The following is a 12,454-nucleotide window of genomic DNA, read 5'->3' on the forward strand; positions in this document are numbered from 1 at the left end:
CTCCAGACATGGCCAGATGTCCAGGGAAGGGGAGGGGGGGCGAACGCAAAACCACCCGCTTGGAGAAGCCCTGCTCTAAAGGGGTTAGGTCCCACACTGGTTCCCAGGTATCCAGCTATGGAATCTTGAATAAATTAAAATTCAATAAAACCTGTAATTCAGTGCCTCAGGCACAGGAGGCTGATTTCAAGGGATCAAGAGCCCCATGGGGCTCGTGGCTACCCCACTGTAACACAGATATGAACAGCTCCCTCTCTACACAGAAAGTTCTGCTGAAGAGGACTCTAGGTTATCCAAGTTCTTTACTGCTCTAAGCCCCGTGCGTGCGTCTTAGACCTCAGCGGAAGAATAACTACCTGGTGGGCACATTCAAACGGACACCAGGCACATCTGAGGTTCTACGCTTGGGAAAGTAAGCAAAATTCCTTTCTTTTTATAATGTCGTGCTAGTCAAAGACTTAAAAAAAAAAAAAAAACACCCTGGAATTTCTACAAACTGACCACTTGACCTTAAACTCGTAATTTTTCTTAATCCTTGAGGTTTTTGTGTGTGTGTGTGTGTGTTTTTTTTTTACTGAAGTACAATTATCACAGGATACCGTATCAGTTTCGGGCGTACACCGTATTTGAACGAGAAGACCGTTACTCTACATTTACACGTAATAAATGAAAAAGCTATGAACCCGGAAAACATCGAGATTGCCATAAAATTGCAAATTTGGGCAAAAGGAAAATGCTTGACAGCTACTGCAGTTACTGGTGCAAGCGAGATCTGTGCAGCTGCCTGAATGACCTGCCTCATCTCTTCACGTACTCCTGCTATCCGGCCAGACCACCTCCTGTACACAGCACACTCATGCGTGAATACCTGAGCAGACACCAACCGGAGGGGTGTGGGGGGCAAAAAGATTCAAACACATTTAAAAGTACACTTATCTCACATAGAACCTAAAATAATAAAAAATAACTTATTTTATTAAAGACTTATTTAATTTAGGGAGAGAAAGAGAGAGCAGGGAAGAGGCGTAGAGGGAGAGGGAGAGAATCCTAAGCGGACTCTGGGCTGAGCACGGAGCCCAATGCAGGACTCGATCTCACGACCCTGAGATCATGACCTGAGCGGAAGCAAAGAGTCGGCGCTTAACCGAGTGCACCTCCCAGGTAACTTTTCAAACGTACATCTGTGTCTTGAAAACCTTCCTATATTAGTGCGGTAGGCAACAGTTCACGGGGTCCTCGACATCTTCTTTCGTGGGCATTCCCATAAAAACTGGTACCGGAATGCTCACGGAAGCATCACTCACGTGGTCAGACAGCGGAAACAACCCACGTGTCTGTCAAGTGAGGAACGGAGAGACAACACGGGGCCACTGCATACAACAAGGGCCATTACCTGGCTGCACAAAGGACGCAGCACTGACACACGCTCCACCGCGGATGTGCCTCGAAAACGGGACGCAAAGTAAAAGCAGCAAGTCCCAAAAGGCCACGTATTACCTGCTTCCATTTCGCGAAATGTCCCAGACGGGTAAATCCACAGGGACAGAAGGCAGACTAGCAGTTGCCAGGGGCTGGGGAGGGAGGAGTGGGGAGTCGCTGTGAAGGAGGACGGCATTTCTTTCTGGCATGTTGAAAATACACTAAAATTAAGATGGTGGTGACGGCCATACAACTCTGCGAATACTCCAAACACCATCGAATCAGACACGTTAAACGAATGAATGGGATGGGAGATGAATCAGGTGCCCACAGAGCTGTTCGGAAACATGCCTTTGGCGAAAGCTGCTACGGCCCACCGAGCGCCCTCGCACAGGTGCACGCACTCATGGCGTGCCACTCCTTCTTCAGGACAGGAAATACAGCCAAGCACGGGGCACTGCCGCTCGGACGAGGCCAAGCACCCCTGTGCCAGTCTGGGGGTACTCACCTGCTTGACTGTTCTCAACACGGGGGTAACCTTTTCAAAACTGCTGCTGCAATTTCCAGACAGGACACTTCTTTCTTGCCGGTGACTCTCGGACACATGGGCAATGAGGTGCTACCCGTTCACCGAGCCCCCTTCCTCCAGAATCCTACATAAAGTGTGTCCCAGCCAAGGCGCTGGGAGGGACATCACCAGGCAGACCTTCTTGTGTCTAAGCATCCGGCACATTCTGTGGCGCACTGCGGCCATCAGCTCCAGTCCCAAAGAACGATCCCCACAGACAGTCATTTCACGGCCACTTCCAAAATCCCCACGTGGCCCGATGCACCCCACTACGCCCGGCACCTGCTCTCCTCCTCGTGATGAAGTCACACTGCAGGGGACAGGCTGCGTATACGCTGACGCCCGGGAGGGCCCCCTCGATGCCGGACCTGGGCCGCTGCCGCACCTGTACCTGCCGACACGGGGCCTGGCCTCTGCCTCCGGAGACGAAACAGACCCGGGAACTTGGTTTTGCCGCTGGGACCCCGCAGCCTCCCGGGGACGCGGAGCAGCTCCGCCTGCAGCCGGGAGACCGTGAAGTACACGAGTCAGCACTCGCTCCTGGCCCAGAGGCAGCCCAGAGCGCACAGGACAGCAGTAAGCCCACGCCCGAGAAGACGCGGCACCAGACACTCTCCCACACACGGCGACGGATGCTGTGCCCATCGGGTCACGCCAGCCCTTGCAAGCCACGGTCCAGAATTTCTTTATTCACAGGTTAACAACTCCCCACCGCTGCAGAGTTTAGAGGTTTCGAGAGTCATAAATCCATCTGCTCCCTGCTTATCTGAATTTCATACAAGATTAATATTCTACCTCCATGCTTTGACAAAGACAAATAGCTACTGAGTACAAAATGACCATATTCTATGGAGGTAAACCCCGGGAAAAGAACTCACTGGCAAATGTGCTATTTGCAACTAAAATTCGGGAGCTCAGGGGAATCCATATTTTATAAACCAAACCGTGCGTGGTCACAAAGAAAAACGTCTTTAAGGCAGGTGTAGAAGATATTTAAGGTCAAGCACCCTGCCGTCTGCTACTGTCAAATACGGAGCCTCCAATAGGAAGGTTTTTTAATGAAATCATGAAAGCACCCAATAATGTGATTAATTTTAAAAAGAAACCATAAATTAAAATTTAAGTCATACTTAAAATTAATCAGCACTATAAAATAGAGATTAAATGCAGCCCACTGTCTAAGCCAGAAAAATCCTCCTGCTGGGAGGACCTGCCTTACCAAGGAAGCTTTACATTTACAAAACGACAAGTGGTTGAGAGTGTCTTATTTCATTAGTTTGAAATAAAAAAGCAGACGTGCATTTTGAGGAACTTAAAATGCCACGAGAGCACTTTGTGAAGGAAGGTAAATTGCTACACACGCTCTGGATTCTGTAACAGGCTTTTAACTATTTCAATGAGCTCTGTGTGCTTGCCCTCCACCTTTTCCATCCACAACCAAATATCAAATCTTTGCTGTCGCAGCCCTTGCAAACAAGGTCTCACTCCCTCCCTAGCACCCAGCACTCAGAAAGCACTCATTATCTGAACAAATGAACAGATAAATCCCCATCCGTTCTGCTGTCCTACTTTGCACCAAAAAGTCAAAGAAATGCATTCTGATTGCTCTGTGCAAATAAAGTTAGAAACTCATTACAGCTGACAGGATGCTCTGGTACGGAAAGAGCCGTTGCTTTAGAACAAAGTACTGGGCTAGGTAACAGGCCAGGACAAAGGCAGACCCCAGTGCTGAGCAGTGCACAATGACAGACACCACACTGCAGAATAACTGAACATCCTTTCATGGAAAGATCTCAACGTGCAGATTGCAAAAAATGTCTCAAAGAAAGCATACACACAGAGCCAAAGTTCATTCTTTTGCAGAAAAGTAAGGTCCCAGGGCACCTGGGTGGCACAGCGGTTGAGCGTCTGCCTTCGGCTCAGGGCGTGATCCCGGTGTTCTGGGTTCGAGCCCCACATCGGGCTCCTCCGCTATGAGCCTGCTTCTTCCTCTCCCACTCCCCCTGCTTGTGTTCCCTCTCTCGCTGGCTGTCTCTATCTCTGTTAAATAAATAAATAAAATCTTTAAAAAAAAAAGAAAGAAAGAAAAGTAAGGTCCCAGGAGGTGGGAAGAAGAATGCCCATTCAAGAACAGGTGCAGGACGGTTCTGTGACAGAGAGCGGTGGCCAGAGACGAAGAGGGGAAGGAGGCAGGAAAGAAATCTCATTTCAAGAGTGCACAGTGGGAAGCGGGCGGTAGGGGTGCCTTTCTGGAAGCTTCTGCGCCTGCTTTAAGTACTTACTTCCACTGCTCTGTGCTTTGGAAGCTAAAGGCAATAAAGAAGCAGGTGGAACAAACGTATAAAGCTCCTCTCAGAAGAGTGCAGTTGACTCTTGAACAATTTAGGGCATGGGGACACCCACCCCCCACACAGCTGAAAATCCGTGTCAAACCTCCAACTGCCCCAAAATGAACAGCCTACTGTTGACCAGGAGCCTTAATGAGAACATAGACACTCAGTTCACACACACTTGGTATGTGACATGTACTATCTACTGCATTCTCACGATAAAGTAGGCTGGAGCAAAGAAAATGTCAGTAAGAAAATCATATGGAAGGGCGTCCGGGTGGCTCAGTCGGCGAAGCGTGTGACTCGATTTCAGCTCAGGTTGTGATCCCACGGTTGTCAGATCGAGCCCTGCCACGCTCAGCAGGGAGCCTGCTTGAGATTCCCTCTGCCCCTCGACCTGCTCACACTGGCTTGTACACGCACTCTCGCTCTCTAAAATAAATAAATAAATAAATAAATAAATAAATAAATCTTTTAAAAAGAGAGAGAGACAATGAGTCACATGAGAGAGAAAATCAGTCACATGCAAGAGAAAATACTGTAATTTTTATAACAGAAAAATACTGAACTGTACTATATTTACCAAAAACAATCTGCATCTACGTGGACTTGCGCAGTTCCAACCCAGGTTATTCAAGGGTCAGCTACAGTTCCTAAGACAGCAGAATACTGTGTTAACAGCACTCCAGGATGTGCGCGAGGAAAGGTCGGGCGGCTTCTGTGTGGGTACAACACAAATTCACCACGAGAATCCAGACTCATTTGCTATCTCTGTCTGAGCAGCAGTGACGGACCAGACACGAGGGATCCAACTCTAAAATCCTTCTTTGCAGACCAGTCAACCATCCCACAATGGATGAACAGAAACACCAAACGTGGTCTCTACACAGAACGGAGCATTACTCAGCCTCAAAAAGGAAGGGGATTCTGACACAGGCTACCATATGGATGAACACGGGAGCTACTATACTGAGTGAAATAAACCAAACACGAAAAGACAAATACTGAATGATTCCACCTGAAGAGGTTCACAGAATAGGCAAACCTGTGGAGACAGAGAGTGGACGGTGGGAGCCGGGGGCTGGAGGACGGAAACCGGGAGTCAGTGCACAATGGGGCAGACTGTCCACCTGAGAAGATGACAAAAACTTGCACAAAAATGTGAACACAATGACACTGAGGTAAAACTCAAAAATGGTCAACGTAGTAAATTATGTGCATGTTAAGAAATGAAAAAGACTCCTTTGGAAACCTAACTTGAATAGGTATTACGTAAAGGCATGATCTTTCCACTGTAGTCTTTTTGCAGGGGACTATTTTCATGTGTGGGGTTCCGTTAAAAATTTGCTATTTTTGTCCTGCTCTGGGTTTCGGCTCAGGTCATGACCTCAGGGTCATGAGATCGAGCTGGTCGGACTCTGCTGCACGTGGAGCCTGCCTCAGACTGTCTCTCTCTCAATCCCTCTCCCTCTGCTCACATGCTCCCTCTCTAAAATAAATAAATCTTTTTTAAAAATTTTGCTAATTTTGCATACAGATGTCTTATAAAGATAGGAAATTTGAAGAACTGTATAATTATTCTAAGGAATAAATTCAGAATTGCTACTGACCATAAAGAAACCAAATTATGTAAATTATTTTTCTTAATAGATTATAAATGAAATGAGGTTGAGCTGATTAGATGCCTATGGATTATACTGATCATGTTGTCAAAACTGTTTATTTTTTAATGCAAAGAAAAACGTAATTTAGGAATAGAAATACAGGGCTAGAGCCTTATTCTTTTCCAAGTGTACGGTTACACTGAATGTTGGCGTCGCTGTAGGAGGCCCAATGTGTGGAACTCCCCGCTGTGGTGCTTCATACCCAGGCCAGGGCCAAGAGTCACTACTATGAAAGAAGACAGAGGGCCGTAGCTTACATATGCAAAGTCGTGGGCATGGCTCAAACCAGCCAACCTCAACACTACTGACATGCAGGCCAGGTAACTTTCGGGTGCGGGAGGGCGTGAGGGAGGCTGTCCCGTGCCCTGGACAGTGTTTAGCAGCATCCCTGACCTCCACCCTCTAGATGCCAGTACTCCCCAACACACAGACCAAGTCCTGAAATATAGGTCTCCAGACTTTGCCAAGTGTCCCCCGCGGGGAAAAAAAATACCCCAGCTGACAACCACGTCCTGAACTGAGAGACACCTGGGAACCACCCATGTTTACAAAGCACATATTAGGAAAAACAACATACTTTGATTCATTATAAGAGACAGAAGTAGTGAAAAATGTCAGAAACGAAGCAATTGTTTCATCATTTTGAGGCCCCTTCCTAGCCATGTTACAACCAGAACCTAAAACCAATTTCAAGAGTTTATTCTTGAGTTTAATTCATCAAGAACTTAATTAATGCTCATGTGAGTCAAATTGCAACAGGAAACTCACTAGACTTTCAAGCCGTTAGTTGGGAAGAGGGCGCACTCTTCCCCGTCTGCTTGGGCTCAGGAAAAAAGGAATACCCAGCTTCTCGCGAGGAAGCAGTTTTCCTGAGAACCTGGAGGCACTGTCTGGGGCTCCACGTGTGTGTTCTGGGCATCCACGAGAGTGGGTGAAGACAAACGGTGTTTGAAAGAAAAGAACACTGAATAAATTGGAACGGCAAATTGACGGAACAAAAAGCTGGATTGTGTTATCCAACAGCACTCATCAAGGACTGTACATCAGCTGGAGACCACAAGAAGCAATCGTTCTTGCGGATTATCCACAGGGAACTGACGCCCTTAAATCAAGAAACTATGATTCCAAGGTAACCTGCGAAGCTTTACTGCTTTTGATAAGACAGATCAGCAACACCCCACTCCTCCCCGCTGTACCCTGAGCCTACTCCAAGACCCCTCTGGGGCGCCACCTTTCCCAACTTAGTATGAAACCCCCACAACCGGGTTGGCCTGTAACAGGTCGCACAGCCCAGCTGCCATCCAGCCGCGTCCCTGTCTTGTCACTATAGCAATGTCCAGTTTGGATCCACTCTAACACCCAACCAAGGCTTCAGGCTCCAACACAATACTTGTGTGAGCCACGGCTCCCTTTGATGACAAGTACCTGGATCATTCGTGCCCTTCTTGGACGGAATGAACAGGAAGGTACTGGTGAGAGTTAGTCACCCTTCGTGTGACTGAGACCCCGAAAAGGATAGCAACGAGAGAGAAACGAGAATGCAGACGGCAAGTGTTTAGAATAAGCCACACAACGCAACACACACACACACACACACACCCCGCACATTGAGCAAACAGAATACAGCCCAAATGCAAACACTGAGTATTTCAGGGTTCTGAATCCCTTCCAGGCTGTGGATGGGGAGGGGGAGGAAAGAAGTAGAAGGGAGAAGCGGGAACGCACGTGGACCGTAGAAGACACTCCGCAATTTCGTGTCTTGTACCAACGGACCGCAAAGCAGGGATTCCCTTCCCACTGCACAGAGGAGAAGATTGAGGCTCAGGGGCACTAACCAAGTTCTGGAGGTCCCACAGGGCGTGGGTGATGAAAACAAGAGGTGTGACCAGAGCTGGCCCACTCGAGGTCGGCCCTCCTGCCTCTGCTTCCTCTGTCCTCACAGGAACAACAAGAGCCACACAAACGCAAAGGGCACCGCACCCTTCACTGTTTTGATGAGCTAACGCCCCCTCCCAGTGGAAACCAGCAGGCCCTGCGAAGGCGGCTCCTGGAGACAGCACAGCTGGAGGGCTGCAGGGCTGGCCTCGGAGAGCGCAGCAGCAGTCGGCTGCACATGTGCCCCATGGAGCCCGCGGCTCTGACCCCAGTCGCCCTACCAGCTAACAAGAGCCCCAGGGTTCCCGGTGCCGTGCTGCGGACGGATCTGGAGGCTGCCTCCTCGAGCTGGCTCTTCCCCATACACAGCGGTCCCCCACAGGGACGCAGCTCGACGGTGACTGGGCTCTGCTCCTTGCGCGGCAGCTCTGCGTTCGTCCACGAAGGCAATGGTCCCCGGTGGCAACTCCTTCCGTGTGGCCAGCGGGGTCTCACTGTCCGTATGTCAACAGGATCTGGAAGGCAGAGAGGCCCAGCACCACGGCCGTACCTTCTGAACGCAGTGGCACGGGGGGCTTCAGCCAGCTAGAGTCCGCTCCAAGTGCCTGCTCCCCCACGGGACCCCGGGAGCCCCACGGCCTCGCTGTGCCATCGTGTCTCTGTCTGGTCAACAGACCCCCACCACGGCATCGATGGCACAGGACTACCCAAGGCATAAACTGGGGACTTAAGACAGCATCAGGTCCACAGCAACACCTGTGCCCGGATGTGCACAGCAGCTCTACCTGTAACAGCCCCCGGCTGGAAAGACCCCGAACGCCCGAAGCAGTGAGTGGATAAGCAAGCTCTGGTACAGCCATCCAGCGCTTAACCACTCCGCATTAAACAGGCACGAGCCACTGACACCCACCGCTTGCATGGGGCTCAAGGCCTCAGCGGAGAGAATAAAGACAGTCTGCAAAGGCCAGATGCCGTACAATTCCATCTTCCTGACATTGCCGAAATGACAGAATTCTAGAGATGGAGAACCTGGCGGCTGCCAGGACTTGGAGAGGGGAACCTAAAGGAGTGTCATGAGGAGCCCTGCTGGTGATGTGACAGTTCTGCGTCAGATTATGGCGGTGGCTGTGTGAACGCATACGGGTGATACGCCCGTCCAGCTCCATGCAAGCACACACACACGAGTGCACGTGAACGCTGGAGAGACCCAGACAAGGTCTGCATCTGAGTCCACAGGGCCAGGCTCCATTTCCCTCTCATGATAATGCGGGACTGCGGGATCGGGGGATCGTGATGGGAGACGCTCTCATTCCAGGAAGACTGTGGGGGGGGGGGCGGGGGTGGTACTCTGGAACTCACGGTATATTTCTGCAACTTCTTGGGAGTCTAACATCACTTCGGAAGAGAAGCCTTCAAAATTACTGTCTGACTGATGAACACACAAAATGTGGCCTATTCACACGACGGAGTAGTATCTGGCAAGAAAAAGGAATGGTCCACAGACGCGTCCTACCACACCGGGGACTGTGACAACATGACAATTATGCTGAGTAACAGATGTCACAAAGAACACGTACTCCACGATGCCGTTTCCATGCAACGCCTGGGATCGGGCAGACCCGCAGACCCGGGAAGTAGTCTGTGCTTGTCAGGGACGGGGGACGCAGGAGTAGGGGGCGCTCTACTCTGACAACGGTCCATGTAGGGGTCTGGTGGAAGGACTGCTACTGCACGGGCGGGAGCACAACTCTGTGAACAGGGACGACCACTCGACAGCACACTTCCCGTGAGCGAACTGTCCCCTCTGTGAACTATCCCAGTGAAGGCAACATCTGGCACACACGTGTCTTACGGCTATTCTGTCACACTTTCCCATTCTTTCTGCCCTGCAGGGGTTGGTTATAAAAGTCACGTCTGGTGCCCTTTCGACCTACGGGCTGTCCCTCCGTTCCTGATGGGCTTGCAGTCCTCAGGTACACCCAGGTCGATGAAGACGGCAGCCCTAATGCTGAACACCCAAAGCCTCCTTTGAACACCATGGAGGCCCGGTCCCGTCCACAGTCCTTGCCCTTCCGTAGGCCCCTTCTGCTCCCCCACCACCCTGCTCAATGAATGCCACCAGGCTGCTTTATCAACTTTCCCCGAAAAAAAGGAAAGGGGGGGGCGCCTGGGTGGCTCAGTCAGTTAAGCGTCTGCCTTTGACTCAGCTCATGATCCCATCAGGCTCCCTGCTCCTTGGGGAGTCTGCTTCTCCCTGTCCCTCTGCCTCCCACTCCCCCTTCTCATGTTCGCTAGCTCTCCGTCAAATAAATAAATTAAAATCTTAAAAAAAAAAAAGCTTTGTTCTTCCTGGCTCCTCACCTCTGCCCATAGAGTCAGCCCCCGCCTAGAACGTACTTCTTCGGTATGAATCGATACTCCACGACCAGACCCACCTGGAGTCTCCCTTCCATGAGCAATGTCCAGCTTTCTTTGGCTGCTCTGCCACACGGTGTTAAGAGCCTTGCTCAAAATTCAGGGGCGCCTGGGTGGCTCAGCTGGTTAAGCGCCTACCTTCGGTTCCCAGAATCCCAGGGTCAAACCCCTCATCGAGCCCGACATCAGGCTCCCAGGGGCTCAGCAGGAAGTCTGCCTCTCCCTCTCCCTCTGCTTCTCCTGCTCACGCGTGCATGCGCTCTCTTTTTCAAATAATAAATAAAATCTTCAAAAAAAAAAATAAAATAAATAAAATCTAAAAAAAGAGCACTGCTCAGAATTCTGTCAGCAGGGAACGTCTACACCATGCATGGGATGCCCATTCACACCATGGCTTTCTGCCGCGCCCCCCACGTCATGCATCTGTAATGCCTCAGCCCCCAAAACAAGACACATCACACACATCTCTGTATACTCCACGATGCTCCGGAAATAACAGACCGAGCAAACGGTCATCCCAGAGACGGAAGATCTTTCACACCCAGTGCTCTGAAAAGGATGCCGTTGATCTGAGAGGGCACCGGGCCTCTCTGTAAACTGGGTGCAGTACAGCAGCCAAGAGGAGAGCTCCAGGACCCCGGAGGCCTGTTCGACGTGACTCTGGACTGTGTCTGCTCCCACGGCAGCCCAGGCAGGGCTGAGAGCAAAGGAGAACACTCTGCAGCGGCCTCCGTCACAGGCCGTGCTGCCTCAGGAGGGTGCCCAAACAAGCTGGTTCTGGAAAGTCCTGGCTGGTCGGCAGGTGGTTCCACGGTAGCCTGTCATTCTCCACGCACATACCGAGAAGAACAAGAGGAACGGAGCGTGTAGCAGACCAAGAGTCAAAAGCCCTCGTTGGTTGTAAAGCAGATTTCCAAGGACAAAAAAGGGCCTCAGATGCAAATGGGAAACATCAGCAGAAATGATACTTCTCTCCAAAGCACACGGAGTTTAATAGTCATCTCCATTTCTCTTTCCTAAAATCTCTCACTTCAGAAGCTGTGTGAGGCAGACACACAGCACTTTCTTGCTAGCAAAATTACCTGTTACAAGAAATCTTGAGAAATCACCATTTCCAGTACTTAGAGCCAATACACTAACATTTAATTTTTAAGCACAGAAAATATGAAGAGGTTGACAGGATATTTATTACATAATAAAAAATCCATTTTACAATTTCACTTACTCAGAGCCAAATGCAGGCAAATCCCTTCCTCCTTTGAGGGTTTCTTTCCAGGCCTGTTTTCCGTCTTCAGTTACCTGTTAATGAAAAGTAACGGAAGTGAGGCAAAAGTGTCCGCGAAAACATCCTGGAGTACACCGTCGACCGTTCCACCGGCCAGCACATATCTGAATTAGGGATACGACAGGAGCAAAGAATCATATGTGAGACGGTACACAACCACCGTGGGTGCCTCGTAGGGTTCATTCCCCAGTTATACCACACGAATCTGGTCAAAAGTTTCAGGATCTCACAAGCAATTATGATCCTATCACCAGGAAATTTCCATAACTGAAAAATCCACTGAGTTCTTACCAGACACATTTTCCTCTGCCCTCCCAAAGCATGCTAAGTGAAAACATAGGTATTTCTAGATTCAACCCAACTCAGCAAGTTTCTACTGACAATGGCTCGTTCAGTCTTGCAGAAAACGCAAGTGGTGCTCAGTGCTGTTTCGGCATTAGGGACGTATAGTGCCTGGTCTCGTGGAATGTACCCATCCGGGCAGGGAAAAAGGGGGAAACCTGGTGATGGAAGAGCAAGGACCATAAACGAGAAAGCAAACACAGAGCGCGATCACTTCAGACGACAGAACTACAAAACTCCAGTCGGTAGTAAAAGAGAAAGTGACCACCAGCAAGGAGCTGACTTATGTTGGGGCCTGGGGCAGCACTCTTTTGAGGAGGGAGCGTCTGAACAGGGACAAGAGAGGCCACAATGCAGACACAGAAAGTGCAAGTGTCCTGTGGTGAGAGTAACCTTGGCAAGAGGGAGGGAGGAAGGCCGGTAGGCTGGGCACCAGAAGTAATAACAGGTCCCGGGTCACAGAGGACTTCACAGCCCACAGAAAGGAGTCTGATCCTAGCCAGGCCCCACTACACCTTATTCTTCACCCAGCACCAGAGTTAATGAGAAAAGAAAA

The 12,454-nt window shown here is 50.1% G+C and overlaps 1 protein-coding gene across 5 annotated transcripts in view; it reads right to left on the reverse strand.

Annotated features, from left to right (window-relative positions):
- The window catches only part of LOC113240750 (F-box-like/WD repeat-containing protein TBL1X), a 213,486-nt gene that overhangs the window by 119,107 nt on the left and 81,925 nt on the right, over positions 1-12,454 (reverse strand). For all 5 annotated transcript variants that reach the window (XM_057315607.1, XM_048217516.2, XM_057315605.1 and 2 more), the window contains exon 2: positions 11,497-11,570. The gene's annotated coding sequence lies outside the window, so the exon portion shown is untranslated. The remainder of the gene's footprint in view (positions 1-11,496; positions 11,571-12,454) is intronic.

The sequence above is a fragment of the Ursus arctos genome, chromosome Y (assembly GCF_023065955.2).
Source record: "Ursus arctos isolate Adak ecotype North America chromosome Y, UrsArc2.0, whole genome shotgun sequence".
Lineage (NCBI taxonomy): Eukaryota > Metazoa > Chordata > Mammalia > Carnivora > Ursidae > Ursus > Ursus arctos.